The sequence below is a fragment of the Taudactylus pleione genome, unplaced genomic scaffold (genome assembly GCF_031769625.1).
Source record: "Taudactylus pleione unplaced genomic scaffold, aTauple2 ptg001314l, whole genome shotgun sequence".
Taxonomy (NCBI): domain Eukaryota; kingdom Metazoa; phylum Chordata; class Amphibia; order Anura; family Myobatrachidae; genus Taudactylus; species Taudactylus pleione.
This window is the reverse complement of record NW_028285714.1, coordinates 9,450,476-9,470,342: the sequence shown is the minus strand read 5'-3', so window position 1 is coordinate 9,470,342 and position 19,867 is coordinate 9,450,476. Positions and strand designations below refer to the sequence as shown.

Below are 19,867 nucleotides of genomic sequence, written 5' to 3'. Positions count from 1 at the left end.
TTCAGTACCATGCAGTGACATCACCATCATGCACTATGTCAGCTGATAGCATTCTTCCTGTGAGAGTGCTCCTGCCTCAGCTGACCTTAGCAGCCTATCAGGGACTTGCAGCAGAGTATCCCCTATGAGAACTCCCACTGGTGCCTGAGCAAAGTATTACTTCCTAGAGTTCAGTTCTAACCCATGGCTCCTTTGTGCAGAATACCTCCACTGCTATCAGCGTTCCTGTGATATTCCGTTACCTGTTCTGACCTTGGCTTTTTTGTGACCCTGATTTCGCCTGACTCCTGGTACTGCATCTGATATCTGTTTTTGACTTTGGCTATTCCCTGTGACCTGTTTATGCCTGCTCCCTGGTACCAACTAGGTCCGTTAGGTTCTGAGCCGGCCTGTCAACTAAGCTATTCGTCTTCTTCGCTTCATCCGGAGTTTGCCAACACCTTTATAAGGAAACCTATCCTGAGGGCCTCGACCTGTGTGTCGTATGCAGCAAAGCCCATACCTTCTTGCGAGGGTCCCTGGTGAATACCGCCAGCACATTAGACTCCGCACCTCAGTCTAGCCAACTCCCTAATATGGGCCACATCCATAACCATCCGGGAATTGAAACACTATCATAGTTATAATCCTAGGCTTTAATTGGTGTAATCGATTGTATAGTTCAAATCTGTTTGTTATAATTAATAACCATGCAAAATGGAGTCTGCAGTTTGTTAAAATGGCTGCAACATGTGGCATGAACAATAGGATCCATGCGGTTTCCCATCCCTCTTACATTTCTCTGCATATCTGTACACACACACACACACACACACACACACCCTTAAGTGTTATTTTAGATGAATGTACCCCACCAATCATTTATAGATATAGTATAGAATAACTCTTATACCCTATAAACATTCATAATTCATAGCAGAGCATACATATCTTACACCATGCTTTCTAACTACCATCTTGGTTTTTCTCTTTGTCTATCTCTCTCTTTCTCATCTCTGATATATTTAATTAATACTGTTTTATAAGATACTGTGTGTTATATGAACAACAATGCATCAATTTGCTTGATTATATAAATACACCTTTACTTTACTACATCTGGTGTGCAATGTCTTATTGAGATTAAATTTTCCTAATGACTCAAAGGTATATAATTCTGGGTAACACTTTGCGAGTTCATATATTAATTATAATCTGTTAATAAAAGAATAAAAATATAATATTTGCTTCAGACATATGAGATTAAAACAGGCAATTGCATGTACAAACAAACAAAAGAAGGAAGAGAAAAAAAAAACGTATCAGTATGCTAATACATTGCGATAAATATGCCCTTGCTGCACTACATAAGGAAGCTCACTTTACCTTATATACATCTGTAATGTTTAGCAAGACTGCAAAACCATTGGATAAATCGAGTACTATCACAGCCTCACGCACACTTACACAAGGTCAGACCTCATTCAGATATTGCTAACTTCAGTGCACGACATGATACCTCAGGCTGTCTGGGGCATCACAGTGGGTAATTTATTCATACCCCTGCAATGGTGTGGAAATGCACTGGCACGCCTGTTTTTTGCTGAACATCCCACTGTCACCAACCAAAAATGGCACTACCTGTCAATCACTCTGCGATGGATCTGCATAGTCACTGCGATCGCAGTGGAGTACTCAAGCATGCACACTGTGATGCATGGACAGTACACAAAAATCGGGCAATAGCATGCATATTAGCAACTGCGATCCTTGCTGAACAAGGCCCATACTCACATTGCAATTATAATCCCAAAACTATTGTATAAGGCAGCAATGTCAATGATTATGTCATCATGCTGCCTACTATGTATACATATTATTTTCCTTGCCATTAAATTTTGTTTATGGATTCAGTGAACACTAGACCTGATTATAAAATCTCTTAAAATTGTATTTCAAATGATTTATTTTCTAATTGTTTGATATTTTGGAAGCAATGTAGATATTTTTTATCTTTATTCCCTACTGCTGTTTGCAGCAGAGTAGCCATCATTAGAACTTTAGAGACTGGTGGCTACATTCATTTGGTTTACAATGTGATTAAATCATGAAAACAGAGCTAACAATATATTCAGACCCGGTCGCAAGCACTGAGCACTTGCAACCGGGTCCATATGTGCCCACTGGGCATGTGCAAATCTGAGCCAGCTTCGACGTGCGCATGAATGAGACCTAGCTAACGATGGGTGATCTGTCTCTATGGGTCTCGCACCAAAGGGGGCGAGCTGTCGATGGTGATTGACAGCTCGCCCCATTTGGGAGGCGGGCAAGGGTGGCGGCCAGCCAAATGGAGGCATTCCGACAGAATGCTTGCCGTTTGGGGGCGGCCCCACTGACTTCAGCAATGACGTCAGTGGGGAACATACTGCTCGATCAGAGCAGGAAGCTCACTGGGGCTTGCACTTGCCAAGACCCAACTTTAGGGTCTTGTTGCAAGCCCCAATGGTTGCAATGGTCCTGACCATCACAACCATCAACCTGGTCACTTGCTAGAGCTGGGGGTGGTAACCCAAAGCTTAGCTACCGACCAGGAGGCCGCACTTAACACCACAAGCGACCGCCCTAATTCAGAGCGATTGACTCTGAATGAGGGCCAGAGGGCCTGATTCAGACCCGCTCACGAGCTCTATGCACTCACAAGTGGGTTGATGGTGGCCCAGTGTGCATGCACACGACAGAGCCGGCTCCATCATGCTCATGCGCGAGACCTCCTGGATAGCGATGGGCAAACTGTTTCTCCAGGTCTCGTAACAAAGGGGACATGCTGTCGATGTTGAGTGACAGCACGCCCCCTTTGGTGGGTGGGCCGGGGGCGTGGCTGCCCAGACGGAGGCATTCCCTTGGGAATGCCTATCGTCTGGGGCCGGCCCCACTGACATCACATCACATCAGTGGGAGTGCTTTCGGCTCTGTTTGAGCTGAAAGCACTCTTGGGCTTGCGGCAACAAGACCCTACCATCATCATCAACGAGACTATCGCGACCATCATCATGGCCGCTTGCTATAGCTGTGGGTGGTCACCCACAGCTATGTGAGCAGCCAGGAGGCCGTTCTGATAAACCAGAGGGCCGGCCCTGATTCAGAGCGAGCACTGTCCGGCTCTGAATCAGGCCCATAGTGTGTAGACATATACTGTAGGGCCAAATGTATTAGGGTGACAGTTAGAAAATGTGAGTGTTTTCTCACACTTTTGAAACTCGGACAATGTAATAGAGTCCCAGAACAAAGCAACAGAACAAACTCGCGTGTTTTTCAGACTCAAAAAACTTTCACGATTTTAACTTTCATCCAGATGTTTTCCCATTTAGAGGATAAAACTTGAACAGTGTGAGAGTTTACTGCTAAACTCTCACACTTTCAAAACTCTCACCCCATTACATTTGGCCAATAATTACTGTTTGGTGGTTTCAGCAAGCTCCACAAGCCATGTTCTGTTTTTTCAGACTATTAGTCAAACCGTGACACATGCATTAAAATATCTAAAGAAGAGCCCTTAGCTGAGCCTGTGTGTTGTGTATGATAAAGGGTTATTCACTGAAAATCCACTTTAAATGTTTTGCAAAGATTATAATCCACTTTTTATATCACATGCTTGCTGTTAATTCCCCTATTCTTAAAACAACCAAGGTTTTTCAAGAGCTGAAGCTCTTAAAGAAAGCCTTATGATACAATCAAAATCTAAATCAGATTTATCATTAACAAATTAATAATCTGTTTCACAATTATGTACTGTTATAATAACCAAAGCTTTTTGACTATAAATCTGGTAAGAACACAAAGACAGAACCTTATTAAATTAGGTTTAATAGAAAATACAATATTGAGTGTATAAATATAGGTAATAAAATGGTAATATTATGCAACACAGTTAAGAAATTAAATAAAATATATGAACAGAACAACTTACCCAATTTCTTAAATCTTTTGTGGGAGAAAACAATAATATGGATCATAATCCAAAAAGGTCTTAAGGAAAATTAATAAAATCTGATCAAATTCATTTAAATTTTTAAACACAAATTTCAGTTAATCCCTGATCTACTGTGCAATAACAACTGTAGGGGGTATATTTACTAAAATGATGGTTTTTAGAAGTGAAGATGTTGCCCATAGCAGAAGGTGCAATATAGATTTGAAGTAGAATCTGACTGGTTGCTATGGGTAACAACTCCACTTGTAAAAACCTGCACCTTAGTAAATATATCCCTATAAGTGGTCTTTGCATATGGTAATCTGTCTTTTAGAACATCCTTTTATGACTTTCACTGCACACACAAATTGATGAGGAATTCATAAATATTACATATTTATTGACCCATACATCCTATAAAAATGATTTTACCTATAATCAAATAGTCACAATTGTGCACTCTGACAATGATATAAAATATGGTAATAATTAGTTACATAATTGAAAATGATAGTTATTACTTTGCTAAGGCATTAGTGTTTAATTTCAACATGTTGGGGGTCTTTCTTTGATGATTATACCACCATGCAGTCATTTATAACTGCATAAATTATGATGGTTTTCTTCATTAACACATATAACACGCTGTACTATACAACTATTACACCATAAGGTTATTCAAAAACAATTTAAATCTGCCCCCCATGATTTGAACATAATCCCCCAATCTATGGTTTACCATTCCATCTAGCTAACTATGGGGAGATGTATCGAACCTTCTAAAGAGTGTAGAAGTGGAGATGTTTACCGTAGCTATTATTTTATAGACTGTATAAATAATTGCTAGCTAGAAGCTGATTTGTTGCTTTAGGAAACTTCTCCACTCTTTAGAAGGTTTAATACTTTGCACCTTATGCACTCTAGCCTAATGGAGCATATACACATAGCAATCAGCCAGCGATACGATATAATTGGTTGATCATTATGCACTCTCCCTGGTGTGCTGGATGAATGATATCGATCAACCAGCACACCACCTACTTACCTACGACTATAGCAACTCGCGATCAACAATTGCAGGTCCCTATAGTAACCTGCTCAATATCAAGCAAGTTGACTGGCATGCACGGCCAATGGATGATATCGCTATCATCCATACATGGCCGTGCATCACTGGTCGATGGTAACAACCAGCTTAGATAAAATGGGCAAATGAACAGGAGAAAAGGTAGACAAATATGTTATGTGCACAGTAAGTTAATCATTTATATCTGGAGGGTTCAAGTATTAAATTTATATATTTATATTCTATTAACTTGCAGGTAAGCCCCTATCAGAAAGAGTTTAGTGTTCGAAAATAAATTGCCTCTAGTGAGGTGTCCCTCAAATCTTATTTCATAACTACAGTTGTGATATTTCAATTCTGTTTGCCATATTTTTAATAGTATTTTTGCAAATCAAGATCCATTTCCCAGTGCTTATATAATTTTCAATTAGTTATATCTCCACTCCTGTTTGTCCACCTTACCATATCTTGTCAAATAGAATTAGGAATCATATTTTTGTTTGTCCAAATGCTTCCCCAGCCCTGTTAATGATTCAATCCAAGCAGGTTGATCATTTGCTGCTCAATATCTTGTGATGACTCAGCATTAACTTTACAGCACATCTACTATTGTGCAACTTGAGGCTGATGTAAGCATTCTGTATTACTGCAATCAATAGTCTCCAGTTCTTGTGAGGAAAGTTGGCTTTCCACGTCTGGCGAACATTAGCACTTTGGAGGAAGATTATGTTAGCAGGGAGTGCTGTAACTTCCTTCCAAGTTTGTGACAATATATTAAATTTAATTCTAGTGATGATTAACCAATACATGTGGGTAAAGGAACTACTGTCTGTAAGTGCATGTGGTGTTTAGAGATATGTTACAAGTTGTGGCCATGACTTGTCGCTCTCTGGCAGTTTACCTTCTCATGACGCTGCTGTTCTGGTTCCCTCAGTTGCTAGGCGATCTGCACACCTCAGGAGGCCACATTTTATCCATAGCACAGCATGATTAGTTTGTCTTTCTATTTGAATACGCTGACCTTTTGCCGCCTCGCAGACTATAGCATTCCAATAGGTCCTCTTGGCTTAGTCTCAATGTCAGCATTCTGTATCACCTCGTGGAAGGGTTTTCCAGCAGTATTACTTTGCTATCGGCTCTCCAGACTATCGTATGGCTCCCTAACTACACCAGTAGCGTCCATGCTGCCACCGGCTCTCCAGCCTCTCCTACGGCTCCCTAGCTGCACCAGCAGCTTCCGTGCTGCCACTGGCTCTCCAGCCTCTCCAATGGCTCCTTAGCTGCATCAGAAGTATCCATGCTGCCACCGGCTCTCCATCCTCTCCATTGGCTCCTTAGCCACATCAACAGGGTCCGTTCTGCTACCGGCTCTCCTGCCTCTCCCGCCATACCATTGTATACTATCTAGTACACAAACTTGTGTACCAACTTTCATGAACATAGGGCCTGATTCAGAGCTGGACGCAATCAGCCATTCGCTTGTATGCATTCGATTGTTTTAAATCGCGCATGTGTCCGGTTATCATTGCGCATGTGCGGCCGGATCATTACAGTTATGTTGTTGTCAGATTTATTTTGTTTTTATAAGGCCCAACACCTTTTTTTTTATTTATCATTTTTTTTAACATTTTGGTTACAATACAGAAAGACATTCAGCTACTGTTACTGTTTACCTACCTGTTACCTTATGTTTTTTTAAATTAAACATTTTTTTAAGTATATGACCTTTGTTGTGTATTTAAGTATGTTTGTTCCAGTCCCTTTTAGCCATTTGCTAATGAATTTGACACACAATTTTTTTTAGGGATTTTTATTTTTCAAAAATTAAATGTTCACATTTTGGTAGAAAGGAATTTGGGGAAATTAGACAGTGCTGTCAACGCCTTCTCCCCCACTTGGCTTGATGTTGGAGGGAGCATGACTTTGTCTGTCAGGTCGTATGGCGTGCCTGGCGAGAGATAGCTGGTGTTTCCTCTGGCCTAGGCATAGGGCTAGGCACATTTTGAGGGATGGCCGATGTTGCGCCAGAGGTGGAGGGCCCTGATGTTCCGACAGGAAAGGAGGCCGGCTCCAACATGCGCAGGCAGACGAGCTGCTCCAGGGCATTAGCTATTCTGACAATGACCGCAGCGTTTTCCTCCAGGGCCTCCGCCACCTGTAGCAGATTGGCATCTTTCCTCATCAGAATCTCTGTGTTTTTATCCATTTTATCATTGAGATCTGTGAGAAGGGCCACTGCCTGTGAGGGGGAAGGCCCTGGACTGTCCATCACAGGGTCCCCAGCTGGAAATACTGCTTCCTCCCCTGCGGAGCCAGCAGATCTACTGCGGCAAAACCTCAGTTCTGGAGCAGACTCGTCCTCTTCTGTGCCTGTGTGAAAAAGAGAGATCATACAAATATTAGTACATTTGTAAATTTACTTAAACAAGTTTTTCAATCATTTTTAACTAAATTACCTGCAGCAACATGTGGAGCCGCAAAGTCTGGCATGTCTGTGTCCATGTTGGACATGCCAAACACCTCCTCTTCCTGCACACACCCCTGTGCCAGCTCCTCCAAATCTGTTAGCTCCAATGACACAGGGGTTGGCCCACCACCTGTCCCCCCTGAATGCCTAGCCCTATCAGCCAATTTTTGTTTTACCCAATATTTGAAGTTGCTCCATCTGTTGTTTAAAAATGTATGGTTAGATTTTTTCCTAAGTTTTTAAAAATTTGGAAATAGGTTACAGCATTTACTTAGCGGCGTTTGACCTGTTTGGTTGAACGGACAAAATCACCAACCCCATTGACAGCACTGGCTATTTCCTCCCACAGTTTCCATCTCTGGGTTGCACCCATATTTCGGGGTGCCTGTGCCAGGTAATCAATGCACTTTTGCACCAAAGCCTCCATCTCCTTTCTTGTAAATTGTGGCTGCCTTTTGTGTTTGGCCCTGGCCTGGGTACTAGGCCCCGCTGCCCCCTCATTGTCAGTCTCAACACCTTACAAAAAAATGACAAAAACAATTTTTTTTTTTGGGTTGTGGTAACTTTAATTTTGGATCTACTTAGTGTGAGGTCCTGGATTTTGGCTTTGCTGCTGTTCAGTGGACATGATTAAACCCTTGAATTCAGCAGACCCATTGTGGGCTCTCGTGACGTTTTTACAGATGCATGTGCATTATACGGGCGCATCTATTGTGCGTCATTAATTTGAGCAGGAAAGTTCAGTCTATTTAAGGCTTTTTTGTGGCATTGTTTCGGGGTAGGTTGTTTGAAGTGGTTGGAGTTTGAGATTGTTTCGGAGTAGTGGTTGGTTGCTGAGTTTGTTGGATTTTGTGCGAGTTTTCTGTTTGTTTATTTTCTTTCGCATTTTTGCATTTTTTTTCTAACATATATTTTTTTTTGAGGTAAGTTTTTTGGGTCGATTTTTGGGTCGATTTAAACTTGCAAATATTTTATTCTTTTTTAATGTTAATACGTGTTTCCTTTTTTTTTCGTTTTTTTTTTCTCCTTTCATGTTGTGGATCGTGTTTATTTTATTTTGATTATCTTTGTGCGGAAAGTGTTTTTTGTCATACATTAGACCCTGTTATGTTTATTAATTTTTCATGTTTATTTAAGGGGTCACACTATGCAGATAGGGGTACGTAATTTTTTATTTTTTTTTGCAAATGGTTTGTTTGCCATAATAAATGCGAAATGTATTGCGTATATTTTGCTCATCTCCTGTCTGTGGCTTTAGCGTACCATTTAGCATTATTTTGTAACCTCTATTGCGTATATTTTGCTCATCTCCTGTCTGTGGCTTTAGCGTACCATTTTACTTTATTTTGTAACCTCTATTGCGTATATTTTGCTCATCTCCTGTCTGTGGCTTTAGCGTACATTTTAATTTTCTTGTAAAATCCTAGAATAACAACATCATCTGTGTAGTGCATGCATTCTTTATATTTTAGCCTTAGCCTGTCTTTATTTTGTGTTAATTTTTACATTATTTTTATGGAAAATCTAATTCGTAGGTTTACTTCAAGATGTCACTGCCCAACCCTGTAAGATTCTTCTTAATGTGTAAAAAAAGTATATTTTCTCATTGTTAAATGTTGGAAAAAGAACTACATTGTCTAACATTTCAGATTGATGTTGGGCGAATTATAGTGGCATGGTCCACGACCCCGACCAACCGGAACATCCTCCAAGGCATAGGCATCGTAGGCATGCAAGTCCTCATATATTTAGAACACGTGTCACCCTTTTTGGAATGCCTGATGATGTGGTTTTACGGCGTTATCGCCTACCACCTCAAATCATCCTAGACACTCTTTCATTAATAGAGAGTGAACTTGAAAGGCAAATTAACAATACAACAGCAATACCACCACTTACGCAGTTAATGTCGGTGTTACATTTTTGTGCCTCAGGATCCTTCCAGACCACAGTTGGCATTGTTGCTGGCATTTCCCAATCCTCCTTTTCAAGGATCTTGAGGGCGGTAATGGATGCACTCTTTAAGTACCTCCATCATTTTATTAATATGCCATTGGATATGTGGTCCCTTAATGTGGTGAAGCAACAATTTTTTTAAATTGTTGGTTTCCCACACATCATAGGGTTTGTGGATGGCACTCACATACCACTTCAGCCTCCAGCAGTGCAGGAGGCAATATTTAGGAACTGAAAACATTTCCATTCAATGAATGTAATGGTGGTATGTGATGCCTCCCTCCAGATCCTGTCCCTGAATTCCAAATTTCCAGCAAGTGCACATGATTCATATGTCATCCGGCAATCAGGGCTTTAGCACAAAATTAAACAACCTACAAGCTGGTGATGCATGGCTCCTGGGTAAGTAGTACCCTTAATTTTTAAAACAAACACTGTTGACTTAGAAATGGTACTAAATGTTTTTTTATTTTCACAGGAGACAGTGGTTACCCTTGCAAGCCCTGGCTGCTCACTCCTTATTTGGTTCCTACACCAGGGCCACAAAGTCAATATAATTCCACACTTACTGCCACCAGGCAGGTGGTGGAGCATTGCATTGGCCTTTTAAAAGGCTGATTTCGATGCCTCCACCGCTCTGGTGGTGACCTCATGTATTTGCCGGCTATGGTTTCCAAAATTGTGGTCCTGTGTGGGATATTTCACAACATCGCCATAAGGAGTGGTGTCCCAATGCAGCCAGAGGATGCCTTGCCTGATGATGGCCCCCTGAGGTTGGTCAGAGGAGAGTGTCAGGGGGGGCCATACGTTATGAGGTAGTTACACGCTTTTTCAGGTATTTGATTTTCCAATTTTTTTCATTTGTTGACATTGATAATAAGGAAAATTATGTGTGTTAACTATACTATGTTTTGCTTTTTAACCTTTTTTTTGGCAAAATCCAAACAACAACCTGCTTACTCCCTGAAATTGATCGCCTGTGACAATAATGACTCACAAATGACCTTTACACCTGGACAAATGTGTTTCTTACCTGATTTTGGACAACTTGTTGGCATGCACCATCTTAAACCAGTTCTTGATTTTCTTTTGCAAAATTTTGTGTGTATATTTTTTGGTTTATGAGCTAATGTGTATTAAACAATTTTGTTTTAACATTTAATTTTGTTTGACATGAAAAAACCACAAAAGCCTTGCACAAATGGATAGTACCTTTGAAATTAATTTCCGAGTGTTTTTTTTTTTTTTTGGTTTGGTATTTTTGTAATTTTAACCTAAAAATTAACAACATGTTGGCATAGTTTGACCAACCTTTTTTTCTCATTATTTTCATATTTTGGGAGTTGCTTTTATACATTCTTAACAATTAAATAACTAAATAAGGGTATTCTAGTGAAACATTATGGAGTTAATGTCAATTTACCCAATTTTTGGACTGACAAAAAAAGTCTACAATTTCTGGTAAACCCCTCTTTTTTTAATAAAAATTTTTTAGTCTGGAACATTGGGGGTCATTCAGACCCACTTGCGAGCGGCAGTACGCTCGCAAGTGGGTCGATGTTCCCCACTGTGCATGCGCACATCTGAGGGAGCTCCGTCGTGCGCATGCGTGAGACCCGATGAGCGAAGGACTTTCCTTCGCTTGGAGTGTCTCATCAAAGGGGGCGTGCTGTCGATGGTGACTGACAGCACACCCCCTTTGGTGGGCGTGCCGGGGGCGTGCCTGCCAGATGGAGGCATTCCCAAGGGAACGCCTACCATCTGAAGCCGGCCCCTCTGACATCACTAGTGATGTAAGTGGGAGTGATTTTGGCTCTGATAGAGCCAAAATCACTCCTGGCCTTGCGGTTGAGAAACCCAACCACAGGCTTTTACTCGCAGTTCCGATGGTCGCGATGGTCAAGACCATCGCGATCATCATTTTGCACGCTCGTATATGCTGTGGGTGGTGACCCACAGCTATACGAACGTCCAGGAGGATGCTCCATATCAATGGAGGTGGGCCCTGATTCAGAGCGAGCGCTCTGGTCAGAGCGTCCGGCTCTGAATCAGGGCCTTTGTTTGCATTTTCATATGCAAATTCAAAAACCCAATAAAAAAAACAAAACCAAACACATTGCTTGACCTTGTGAGCTAATGTTTGAGTCAATAAATAAGATTTTTGGAAAATAACAATTTTTATTAACAAAAACGAAAAAGTAAAACATATTAATGCTGCAAAAAAGAAATTAAATGGTCCATTGAAATAAGTAGCTGCACCAAGTGGCCCCTCATGGCTAAAATATGGCCCAAAATGTGATGCTCCCGCCTCCTTTGGTCTGTTGAAAGAAAAATCTGTGTTTTAATAAAAATTTTAAATAAAATACAAAAAAGAAAAAAAAACAGTATGATTTTCCACGAAAATTAGTTAACATACCATGCTAAAGTTTGAACACAAATATAGTGGTTACATGAACTTGCCTAAATTACCAGTTGGCACTAATAAACAACTTACAACAACATGAACATGAGAATAGTGGGTTGAACAATCACTTTGGCATCTGAAATAATCCTTACACAATTTGAGTTTTGATTTTAGACCAAAAATGTAAATAGCACAATGTAACTTGTATTTGGCTCTGGCATATGTGGATTTTTAATAAATTATTTTGTTATGAAAAATGCAGAAAATCTTCAAAATTTAATAACACCAAAAAAACAACTCATAAAAAAATGAATACATTTTAATGTTAAAATTTGAGTCGCAAATTTTGAATAATTAGCACCCAACAAAAAAACAAAGCATGATTTAACCCAAAAAAATAAATAAAATGGACTGGCCTTAGATTGTATTCAGGGATACCACAGTGTGTGCATATAGGGCACCTTTTTTCACACATTAATTGCAAACATGAAAAACAGAATACCTGCAGCTTCAGGGCCAGGTTGGCCCAGATCCTCATCCTCAGATGAAGTGGGCCACTGGACATCTGAATAAGGTGGGCTTATTTCCAGTGGGGATAAAGGGGAGGGAGTATAAACCAGAGTGGGTGCATCAGGGGAGGGTGTCGGAATATGGATGGGTAGGACAGGGGAGGGAGGGGTTATTTGGATATGGGGAGCAGGAGAGGGAGGGGAAATAGGGATGTCCAGGTCAGGGGAGGGTGGAGAAATTTGGGAGGAGTGGGCAGGAGAGGAGATGGTGGGAGTTGGGGAGAGGGGTCATGCAGGCCTCCGACTCGTCTCTGGATCCGCTCCTCACCTAAATGATGTATTGTTTGGAATATTAGCAATTATGTATTCAAAAAAACAATTAAAATGTAAAACATTAACCCAAAAGAAAAAAACAAAAAAACATTAGGCCAAAAAAACGCACACTGCACACGCATTAATGCAAATTTACATTAGCAAAAATACAAAAATGAAAACAAGATTGTCATAGATATATAAACATTCAAATATCCACTTACGCCGATGGATCCTCATCCGAAGATGCGCAAGCAGGTGTGGGGACCGGCGCCGTAAATCTGACCACCGGCGCTCCAATTGCCTGATGGTCCTACGATATCCCATTGTCCACAGCCTGCGCCGCACCTCTGCGTATGCCTGATGCTTGACCATGTTGGTGACGGGGGCGGCCTGTCCATTATACAGTGATCCATAACATCTGTGAGCACCAGCAGCTCACGACGTGTAAAAGCACTGGCTCTCATGATGGCAATGTTTTTTTTTAAAACAAATCTGTTTTATTACAGGGACCCCTAAATTTTGATTGGCTAATGTACTTTCATAAACAACATGAACAATTCTATTGGTTAATGTATGAGTCATGTTTACAACCCATAAAAATATATTGTGACTTAGGATTAGCTTGCTGCATTTTGATGCGTTAGCAACAATCCGGAAAAAATAAAAACAAATTTTCAATTTTATAAACCTAAATAAACCCCCCCAAAAAAACAGCTTTTGGATTTAAAATAAACAAGTTTGCCGTTAAAAGCGGACGGAAAGTACGGACCAAAATGAACACAAAACAAACAATAAAGTTTATTGACATTCAAAATAGAAACAAGATTGAAAACATTCGACCAACAATTAAGTAAATTAAGGTAATGGTTGGCACCAATCGATTCACGGATGTTTGCCGAACGAGAAACAAGGCAATCGACAAATGACAGGCCTACTTCCGGTAGTACTTGTGCGAGTGAACACTTCAACAAAAAATGAGAAGTGCGCTCGCTATTTCGGACGCTCGTTAGCTAGAGGAGGGGTTGGGGAAATATGGGGCAGAAATTCTCGCTATGAGCGACCACACATGCGAGCGCTTAGTTTGACATTTGGACGGTCGTACCTACTGCGGGCGAATGGCTGATTGCTTCCGACTCTGAATCAGGCCCATAGTACACTATTAGTACACATAGGTTTACACCTACTTGTGTACCAACTCTTAAGGATGCAGTACACTAATGTGTACACTAACTTGTACAAAACTTTGTGTACCAACTCTTTTGGACACAGTACACTAATTAATACACAAACTAGTACTCAAACCTGTGTACTGGCTCTCAAAGCCACATCGATTGTGTACTTTCTTCTACTACTGGCTCCAAGTTGCACCATCGGCTCTCAAAGCCACATCGATTATTAGTCACTTCTGCAACAGGCTCCAAGCTGCGCCATCGGCTCTCAAGGCCTCATCAATTATATACTTTCTTCTGTTACTGGCTCCAAGCCGAACCATTAGCTTCAAAGCCACACCATCAGTTTACGAAGTCATATCATCAACTCCCCAGTCTACCTGAAACTGTTTCTGTTCCTGTTGATCCTCTCACCACTGAATCCCATTGTACCTTCGTGTGAAAGTCTACTACCCCGAGTGATAAGTCCAGGCAGCTGCATAAGTACCGGTGAATGTCACCTATTTCTAAGGGAACAATGGGCGGTTGTTATTGGCAGAAGACCTTACTAGCCTGGGTTCTAGGGGGTTCACACAAAGCAGGCTTTGGGTATCATAACAAGATGTTGTCCCTGCAGTGACATCCAGCAAAGACCACTCTGGCACTGGTTACCTAATTATGGATGCTCATTCTTTTTTTAAGCTTCATCAAAGCCCGACTTCTGCTGTTTCCATTCAAATATCATCTCTAGATTTAAGCTGAAAAACCTAGTTACAGACCAATGTGGTTTCTGAAGATCACTTGCTACTTTTCCAAAAGGCATCCTTTGTCACTGGCCCATGCTGCCAAGAATGTTACAGCTCATATGCCTGTTTCTCTGGAATGAATGTGAATGATTTAAGGCCCTGCCAAATGGTGGCTCCAAAATGCTGTCATGACTTGAAATAAAAGCATTGAAGTTGAGTTTTAGACACACAGGGGCAGATGTATTAAGCTCTGGAAAGTGATAAATTGGAACATGATAATCTACCAACCAATCCACTCCTAACTGTCATTTTTCAAACACAGCCTGTAAGATGACAGGAGCTGAGTGGCTGGTAGTTTATCACTTTCCTGAGATTAGTATATTTCCCCCAAAGTGAGCAGTGAAAGGGATCCAGTATATTGTCCCTAGCAATGGGCACATTTCCATATTTAACTCCATACATGTAAAGTGGGTATAATTATGGCATAATTTAAAATTAACTCTTCATCAGTCCCTTGTACAAATGATTATTTCTATTTGCTTTTTTGGGAATGGCTACTTGGCTTTTCAGGTCTCCATAGGAGACACATGGCTTTCCACAAATCTTGTTCTGCATTCTGACCCTTTATGCACATAATGGACCTCATAATTTCAGGAGCAAATCCAGAAAAGACGTGCAACTGTTACAAATCAAGTTGCAACACAGAGTGCAAAAAATACTATCAGCTTTTGCACTGAGGACTCAATACTGCACAGCTTTATTTTTACACTGCAATTTAGAGTTGTGCTAGAAAGCCTCCCTTCCTTACTATAAATCTGCCTGCACATTTTATATTTGTCCTTCCTGCACTGCACAATGGTTTTGCCATTGTGCAAAACTGCACATTGTAGCTGGATTTATTCCTAACTCTAACTGAAGCCCACATTGATTTTTGGTCACTGGGTGTCAGGACTTTCTTATCAGGCCAAGAACATAATAAATATTTTTTTTAGGTGGTAGCGTTTGTTTTTCTACTTATATTAAAATCTCAGCTTAGAAGCATCTGTAAATCAAAGTTCATATTTTCCCCAGCCCACTTCAGTTAGTATTTTCTTGATATTACCTTGTAAATTATTAAGACTGTTTCATGCAATGCATCACCTTTATTCATTATTAAAAAGTTAAGCGGGAAAATACTATTTTTTAACATGGGTATCTTTAAAAACAAAGAAGGCCATTCAATCATAAAAGATAGAAGCCCTGTTTGTGATACACAGATGGGATCTAAAAACGTTTGCAGAGGCATCATTTTATCATAAATTTTTTATATTTTACTTGTTTTTGGCCCTCATTCAGAGCCGTACGCTCTGAGCAGAGCGCACGCTCTGAATGAGGGCCGGGCTCCATTTTCATGGAGCGTCCTCCTGGATGCTCGTATAGCTGTGGGTCACCACCCACAGGCTATACGAGCGTGCTTTGAGATGGCCGCAATGGTCGTGACCATCGCGACCATCGAATTTGCGAGCCAGAGCCTGCGGTTGAGGTTTTCAACCGCAAGCTCCGGAGTGATTTTGGCTCTATCAGAGCCAAAATCACTCCCACTGACATCACTAGTGATGTCAGTGGGCCGGCTTCTGACGGGAGGTGTTCCCGTGGGAACGACCCCATCAGGGAGGCACGCCCCCGGCACGCACACCAAAGGGGGCGTGCTGTCAATCAACATTGACAGCACGCCCCCTTTGATCGGACACAACGAGCGAAGGACTTTCCTTCGCTCGTCGCGTCTGGCGCATGCGCACGACGGAGCTCCCTCCGTCGTGCGCATGCTCAGTGCATAACATCGACCCACTTGCGAGCGGACAGCCGCTCGCGAGTGGGTCTGAATCAGGCCCTTTATTTCCTACATTTGGGTTTGTTTACACAGTCAATCACTGCAGGAAATCTTGCATTAATATTATTTTGCAGGAATCTATGACCTGCAAACTTTATCTGTCCTCACAAAAGGAATGCCACTTATAGTAGCAATAATGGATAGGCAATAGACAGGGCAAGATTATGAACAAGGCCTGGCAGGATGAAGGGGGCCCACCAGGCACAGGTTATTTTCTTCATAAGGCACTGAATTATTGTGGGGGTCTGTCCACACTTGGTGTAGGGGGATCCTCAGACAGAGAAGTCTCTGAGGGCCATTAATCTGCTGATGGGTGGTCCAGGTGGGTTTTGTTGATTGATTCCTGTACTTACAAGAGCTATGTGCACCTTCACTTACACCTGCCTGTATTAAAAACACATTTTTCAGCATGCTATACTAGAGACTTAAACTCTCAACCTCATACACTAAAGTCATACACCTAACACATGGAGCTATTTGTTCCTGCCTAAGAATCACTGTAAATATAACTATAGTGTATTATACCAGTTGTATCAGCCAGCATAAACATTTGCTGCTAAACAGATCCATGTAGTACAGTATGAGGTTTTGACTGCAGATTACATAAATTTGCTTAGTTGCAATAATTTACATTTACAATTACAATTAGCTTCATATAGGGCCTGAATCAGAGGTGTCTGTTATTTCTGCTGCTGCTTCATTGTAAGTAGCAGCTTTGTGAAAATATGCAGTCATCAGTTGTGCTGACACCCACAGGTGGCATCACAAATCAAAGCAACCATGCATAAAGACGCAGCATCTTTTGCAGATCCTTTGATAATCAACATTCTGTGTAACCCTATGGTTGCACAGAATGTGCAAGTGTACTGAGAAGCCAGAGCAATTGTTTTTTGCACACAAGATTGCAGATGTAGGCTGTGACATGCCCCAAAAATGGTAGCAACAGTCTGAGTTTTTGTCATCAATTACAATTTACCTCACACAGTGGTCCCTGGCTGTCACTCACCACAAGCCATCTCTCCTGTTAGTCTCTTTTTTTCTCTCTCTCTTTCTTTTTCTCTCTGGCATTCTCTCTACTGGAAAGCCCACCACTCACTCACTCGCTGACTCTCTTCACTCTCACTCTCCATTATTACATAGATGAATGATTACTCTACAGATCAATCTACCCCTCTGATTGGTATTGTGTGAAAGCTTCAAAAGTTAGTAAGGATCACCCTAAAGTTGTTGTTATTTATGGTTGATGATTTATTGTTATCTGCGAGGTAACCCTATACCAATATTTCTCAAACAACTTCTGTTGTTAAGTGGATACTGTTTATACAAGTATACTGAGCATGAAAAGTTCATAGAGAATGGTACTAGTTTCTGCATAGCAAGAGAAAGATCAGAAAACCTGGGAAAAGAGACATAATTCCTGAAAAGCCTTAGCTCGCTGGATGCAGTTTTGATCTCTGCTATAAACATGATTTTATAAATGTACTGTATATAATAATTCTCTAAAGGAGTTTTGTGGCTCATTGTTTTAGACAACAGCTTATTTGATTAGATTTTTATTTAATTCTTAGAAACTCATCTTTTGACAGGCAATATATAATTTTTTTAATGTAACTTTTATAATTTAACATTAATATTTAGTGTTTCTTATTTTGTACTTAACTCTATTACATATATGCTGAAACACTAATGATTTGCCTAATTTTTTAAACAATCAACCATTTAATCAATTAATCAACATCTGTTTATGGACACCATACCTGGCTAAGGATTCTTTAAATGGACAATTACAGAAGGTTCCATTCCACTCTAAATATCCTTTGAGATAAGTGCCTGGACATTTTAAAGGAGATCCAGTCCGTGTGACCATCATGTTTAAGAGTACTAAACTGCAAAATTATGTGTCTTGCATATTTTTACAGTATCTTGGAGCATGTCATGGCAGGTACTGTGCATGCCTGGGGGAAGCTCAATGAAGCTAAAAAATGGTAAGTTTTTCACATTTGACTGCCTTAATTATTCTTGCCCTGCTGCTTCTCATACACAGAACTTATATATAAGTTTATATCTTTGGTGTTAAAGTATTACATATATCGAGAACATATTCACGCTATAAACACTTATGTGATCCTCTACATCTTTGGGATTACAGCACCAACTATACAAGAGATATCTTGGTACCTTAAGTATTTCCAAAAAAATATTAGTAATTACAGCAACTGAAGGAGTGTACAGTAAAAAGTTCACACTGGAATTTACGTGTTTGATGTGAATGTTATATAATGAATTCTATGTACAATTAGGCTACCACAAGAAAAAAAATAAAAAATATAGCAATTTATTTGCACAATGCATAGAGTATTATAAAAAGACATGTTTTAATACTTACTACGAAAATAAAATATACCTAAAAAAAATTACCTTTTTAGGCCTAATAAAAGATCTTATAGAGAAGTATATATAAAGACATTAATATTCCACAAAAAATATCACTAAATTTGTAATACCCTGTTGGAGAAGGATACTCCTAACCAGATGGTATATAAGGTATATATGGTATGTTCCAATGAACATAGAGAGTTGTCAAGCAATGTACTTTATTGAGATTACTGCACAGTAATATTTTATTGTAACTTCATGAACATATTATACCTTTGGTTGTTATAAATTGAGAATTTTTTTTTGTGAAATATTAATGTTTACTGTGTATATATATATATATATATATATATATATATATATATATATATATCTATATATATATATATATATATATATAATTTCTCTATAAGGTCTTTTATTAGGCCTAAAAAGGTATATTTTTAGGTATGTTTTATTTTAGTAGTATGAATTAATCTGTCTTTTTATTCTGCAATATGCACTGTGCATATAAATTGTTACATGTATTCAATATTTTACTTATGGTAGCCTAATTGTACATGTAATTCATTATATAGCATTCACATAAAATCAAAAGTATAAATTCCAGTGTGTACTATACATTATATTCCTTCAGTTGCTGTAATTAAATGTTTATTGAATAATCATTACATTTATTCATAAATCGTCTGCAAGTATTTATTCACTACCAGTGGCGGCAGCGCAATCCAAAATTCAAATAGGGGAATCACACCAACTGCCGACAAACATCACCACCTGGACTCATTTCACAGTTGGTGTGGCTCCCCTATTTGCATTTTGGACTGCACTGCAGCCCCACCTATGGAGCTGCCACTGTTCAACACTATAATTTTGGTTTTACATTTGGTTTGGCTACCCATACAAAGCTGCTCTTAGAGATGATTAGAAAATTCCTCTTACCCAGCACCTGGTATCTATTTTGGTTACAAGTAAAAGTTTGATCAACCGTAGATAAAATATGCAGACTGATACTATGGGTTATAGAGATATCTCTGGTGAGAGAAATTCTTTTTGAAGCA

The 19,867-nt window shown here is 40.0% G+C and overlaps 1 long non-coding RNA gene across 1 annotated transcript in view; it reads right to left on the bottom strand.

Moving 5' to 3' along the window:
* LOC148443238 (uncharacterized) overlaps nucleotides 1–18,286 on the bottom strand; it is a 105,731-nt gene extending 87,445 nt beyond the window's left edge. The window contains exon 1 of the long non-coding RNA XR_015875709.1: nucleotides 18,188–18,286. This is a non-coding gene — a long non-coding RNA (uncharacterized LOC148443238). The remainder of the gene's footprint in view (nucleotides 1–18,187) is intronic.
* Nucleotides 18,287–19,867: the final 1,581 nt, after the last annotated feature.